Below are 5,459 nucleotides of genomic sequence, written 5' to 3'. Positions count from 1 at the left end.
TTGGGCTCCAGTCCCTCCCCCAAATGAGCTGTATATGTCTACACTACTGAATACAAAAATAATTGTGATGCACATATCCCAAAGCTAACATTCCAGTTAATAAATTCAAAATAAAACACTTTTCTACCTTGTTGTCTGGATGTTTTGTTTTTCCATCATCTCGGTCCCAGTTTTTCTTTTTGCATTTAGTCCATTTTCAACTAATTCTCTTTCCAGTATCTGCTGTCCATTTTTTTTCTCCTTCTCTTGTAACATTCCTTTTCCTTCTTATGCCTGTCTCCAATGTATTTTTTTCCCCTTTCAGCTTAACTTTTTTTTTTTTTTTTGCCTGTCTCCACTCAAATCTTGCCTTCTTTCTCACCCTTCTTTTTAAATGTTCAGCTACTTCACAATTCTCCATCTTCTCTCAGTCCCTAGCTCTTCCATTTCCCATCTCACTCTTTTCCCATCCTCCTTTTTCCTGTTATCTACTCCCCATTACCCCATTAATACCATTGTACTCGCTGCTCTCTCACTTATCTTGTCATCTCCCTTTTTACCTCATCCACATGGGTCACCTCTCTCTTCAAGCTATAACTCCCTGTCCCTTTCGTGCTATCTTCTAGCATCTCTGCCTTCTATCCCCAGATCCAACTTTTCTCCCTTTCTCTTCCTGCCTGCCTCCCTTCCCCAGGTCCACCATTTCTTCCTTTCTCTTCCCAACAGTTCTTCCTTTAAGTATCTTTCCCTCTTTCTCTACACCATCCCAGGTCCAACTTCTCTCCCTTCAGACTATTACCCACCATCTCTCTCTGCTTCTAGCCCCATAAGCTCTCTCACCCCCCCCCAGCCCTATCTAGCACTTCTTTAATACCATCCCCCCTCTGTACTTAATTAAAAAAAAGTCGGGGGGGGCTTCCTCAGCCCAGTATGTTCTCCCCCTTCTCTCCATGCCCATGCATCTCTACCTCACTCCTCTCCCACTCCCTCCCTTCTCTCCCTTCAGTTCTCTTCATCTCCCCATGTGCACCATCTTTCCCTCTTTCTTTTCATTCTGTGTCCCAAGTTCATGCCCCTCCTTCCTTTGTCCTGTTTGTGCTTCCTCCCTTAAGTCCCAACACATCCTTCTTCCTTATTTCCCTCCCTTACTTGTATATTGTTTTTGTACTGCAAGGATTCCTAGGATGCGAGTTACCTGATCACTGAAAGGAGTCGACTGAAATTTTACAGGAAGGATGGCAGGTAAGAATTTCCAGTTAATAAATTCAAAATAAAACACTTTTTTCTACCTTGTTGTCTGGATGTTTTGTTTTTCCATCATCTCGGTCCCAGTTTCTTTCTGCATTTTGTCCATCTTCAACTAAGTCTTTTTCCAGTGTCTGCTGTCCATTTATTTTCTCCTCTCATTCCATTGTTTTTCCTTCTGTCTGTGTCCAATGTATTTTTCCCTTTCAGCTTTCTTAACTTTTTTCTTTTTTGCTTCTTTCCACTCAAATCTTGCCTTCTTTCTCACCCTTTTTAAATGTTCCGCTAACTCAGTTTTCCATCTTTTCTCCATACTTAGGTCTTCCATTTCCCGTTTCCCATCTCACTCTTTTCCCAGCCTCCTTTTTCCTGATCTCTACTCCCCATTACCATATTAATACCACTGTACTCGCTGCTCATTTATCTTGTCATCTCACTTTTTACCTCATCCACATGGGTCACCTCTCTTCAAGCTATAACTCCCTGTCCCTTTCTTTCTATCTTCTAGCATCTCTCTGCCTTCTATCCCAAGATCCAACTTTTCTCCCTTTCTCTTCCTGCCTCCCTTCCCCAGGTCCACCATTTCTTCCTTTCTCTTCCCAAGTTCTTCCTTTAAGTAACTTTCCTTCTTCCTCCATACCATCCCAGGTCCAACTTCTCTCCCTTCAGACTATTACCCACCATCTCTCTCTGCTTCTGGCCCCATAAGCTCTCCCCCCAGCCCTATCTAGCACTTCTTTAATACCATCCCCCCCCTCTGTACTTTAAAAAAAAAAGTCCGGGGGGCTTCCTCAGCCCAGTATATTCTTCCCCTTCTCTCCATGCCCATGTATCTCTACCTCACTCCTCTTCCACTCCCTCCCTTCTCTCTGTCTAACAGTTCTTCTCTTTATCTCCCCATGTGCACCATCTTTCCTTCTGATACCCAATTCTCCTTTTCTGTTCTCTCCCGCACCTCAGTATCTCTCCCTCACTCCCTCCGTTCTTCCATATTATGGCTCATGCTCCCCTCCCTCTTTCCCTTCATTCTGTGTCCAAGTTCATGCCCCTCCTTTTGTTCTGTTTGTGCTCCCTCCCTTAAGACCCAACATGTCCTTCTTCCTTATTTCCCTCCCTTATACTTATATATTTTGTTTGTTTTTTGTACTGCAGGGATTCCTAGGATGTGAGTTACCTGATCACCGAAAGGAGTCGACTGAAATTTTACAGGAAGGATAGCAGGTAAGAATTTCCAGTTAATAAATTAAAAATAAAACAATTTTTTCTACCTTGTTGTCTGGATGGTTTGTTTTTCCATCATCTCGGTCCCAGTTTCTCTTTCTGCATTTTGTCCATCTTCAACTAGGTCTCTTTCCAGTGTCTGCTGTCCATTTATTTTCTCCTCTCCTCTCATTCCATTGTTTTCCTTCTTATGCCTATGTCCAATGTATTTTTCCCTTTCAGCTTTCTTAACTTTATTTTTTGCTTCTTTCCACTCAAATCTTGCCTTTCTCACCCTTTTTAAATGATCAACTACCTCAATTTTCCATCTTTTCTCCATCCCTAGCTCTTCCATTTCCCATCTCACTCTTTTCCCAGCCTCCTTTTTCCTGATCTCAACTCCCCATTACCATATTAATACCACTGTACTCGCTGCTAATTTCTTGTCATCTCCCTTTTGACCTTATCTACATGGGTCACCACTTTCAGAATCCCCCTCCCTCTCCCCTCAGGCTGTAACTGCCTATCCCTTTCTTTCCATCTCCTAGCATCTTCTTATCCCAGCTCTTCCCTCCTGCCCTCCTATGGGTTCTTCTCTGCTCCTCTATCCCCACAGTCCAATGTTTTGCTCTCTTCTGTTTTTCTTCCCTTCCCCCTCCTTGATGCTGCATCTCTGCCTTCCATCCACAGACCTAACATTTCTCCCTCCCTCCCTTCAATCCCCAGATCCAACTTCTCTTCCTCTTCCCAAATGCCCCATCACATCTCTCCCCCTGCCTGCGTCCCTTCCCCAGGTCCACCATATCTCCCTTTCTATTCCCAACAGTTTTTCCTTCAAGTATCTTTCCCTCTTCCTCCACACCATCCCAGGTCCAACTTCTTTCCCTTAAGACTATTGCCCACCATTTCTCTCTGTTTCTGGCCCCATAAGCTCTCCCTCCCTTCACGACCAATCTAGCACTTCATTAATACCCTCCCCCTCTGTACTTAAAAATAAAAAGTGCGGGAGGCTTCCTCAGCCCAGTATGTTCTCCCCTTCTCTCTGCGCTCATACATCTCTACCTCACTCCTCTCCCCATGACCAATAATTCTCTTTGTCTGTCTGTCTTCTTTTCCTCACTCCCTCCATTCTTCCATATTATGGCTTGTGCACCCCTCACTCTTTACTTTCATTCTGTGTTCCAAGTTCATGACCCTGTTTGTGCTCCCTCAAGTACTAACACGTCCTTCCTTCCTTCCTTCCCTCATTTACTTATTTAGTTTGTTTTGTACTGCAGGGGTTCCTAGGATGCGAGTTACCTGATCACTGAAATTTTACAGGAAGGATGTCAGGTAAGAATTTCCTGACTCCCAAATGGTAAATTGGTTGGGAGAACTTTGGAGTTGAGAATCAAATTATACACAAGACGGAAGCCATGCAATTCAAAAGGGACCATGCTGCATTTTTAAAATAGGAAATATTTTTAGAAGAGTGTAGAGCAGTGGTTAAAGCTACAGCTTCAGAATCCTGAAGTTTTGAGTTCAAACCCATGCTGATCCTGATGACCCTGGGCAAATCACTTAATCCCTCCATTGCCCAAGCTACATTAAATAGATTATGAGGCCATTGGGACCGGGGGGGATAGAAAGATGCTACATGGGGTATTGGAGGTAGGGAGGGATAAAAGCTGCAAGGGTTTTGCTGCACAAGGGATGGGAGGGAGGGATAGAAAGGAAATAGGAAGAATTGGGGTGGAGGAGAAGAAGGAAGAGATGATCATTGTGTATGGGAAAAATCTAGTGTCTTTTTTGGGCTCAAAATGAATGAGTCTTATTTTTGGGGAAACACATTTCTTAATGGATAGAAATGAATTGAAATATTTGAAAAGTGTTTATTGAAAATTATTTATTTCTGAAGACAGGAATACTTGGAGGCTTTGACTGCGTGGACTTGTCACAAGAACAGCCAGTGTGTATGAGACACATGGACCGATCCTGCACAGCGCTGGGAAAGATAAGTGTTTATCATAAGAGTATTAGGAACATTATATACTCGCATACAGTACAATTACATTAGTGGGAATTTATTACTGAAGACAGGAATATTTGGAGGCTTTGGCAGAGCAGACTTGCCATAAGAACAGCAGTGGTGTTCAACTTTGGGATGTTAACTACTTGGTGATCTACCTTGGTGTTCACTGCCTTGGTGTACACTGCTTTGGGGGGGGGTTTGATCGCCACCACCTTGGTGTACACTGCTTTGGTGGGGTTGATCACTGCCCTGGTGTACACAGCTATGGGGGGGTTGATCGCCACTGCTTTGGCAGGGTTGATCACTGCCCTGGTGTACACTGCCTTGGTGTACACCGCTTTGGGGGGGTTGATCACTACCTTGGTGTACACAGCTATGGGGGGGTTGATCGCCACCGCCTTGGTGTACACTGCTTTGGCGGGGTTGATCACTGCCCTGGTGTACACTGCCTTGGTGTACACCGCTTTGGGGGGGTTGATCACTACCTTGGTGTACACAGCTATGGGGGGGTTGATCACCGCCTTGGTGTACACTGCTTTGGGGGGGTTGATCACTGCCCTGGTATACACTGCCTTGATGTATACCACTTTAGGGGGGTTGATCACCGCCTTGGTGTACACTGCCTTGGTGTACACCGCTTTGGGGGGGTTGATCACCGCCCTGGTGTACACTGCCTTGGTGTACACCGCTATGGGGGGGTTGATCACCGCCTTGGTGTACACTGCTATGGGGGGGGTTGATCACCGCCTTGGTGTACACTGCTATGGGGGGGTTGATCACCGCCTTGGTGTACACTGCTATGGGGGGTTGATCACCGCCTTGGTGTACACTGCTATGGGGGGTTGATCACTGCCTTGGTGTACACTGCTATGGGGGGTTGATCACTGCCTTGGTGTACACTGCTATGGGGGGTTGATCACTGCCTTGGTGTACACTGCTATGGGGGGTTGATCACTGCCTTGGTGTACACTGCTATGGGGGGTTGATCACTGCCTTGGTGTACACCGCTTTGGGGGGTTTGATC

At 45.3% G+C, this 5,459-nt stretch overlaps 1 long non-coding RNA gene across 1 annotated transcript; it reads left to right on the top strand.

Annotated features, from left to right (window-relative positions):
* The first annotated feature begins 1,159 nt into the window (after positions 1–1,159).
* Positions 1,160–3,756, top strand: LOC117351592. The gene is made up of 3 exons (XR_004537484.1): positions 1,160–1,221; positions 2,377–2,445; positions 3,702–3,756. It is a non-coding gene; the product is annotated as an uncharacterized LOC117351592 (long non-coding RNA).
* Positions 3,757–5,459: the final 1,703 nt, after the last annotated feature.

This window comes from Geotrypetes seraphini, chromosome 18 (genome assembly GCF_902459505.1).
Source record: "Geotrypetes seraphini chromosome 18, aGeoSer1.1, whole genome shotgun sequence".
NCBI lineage: Eukaryota > Metazoa > Chordata > Amphibia > Gymnophiona > Dermophiidae > Geotrypetes > Geotrypetes seraphini.
This window is presented reverse-complemented; position numbering and strand designations above follow the sequence as displayed.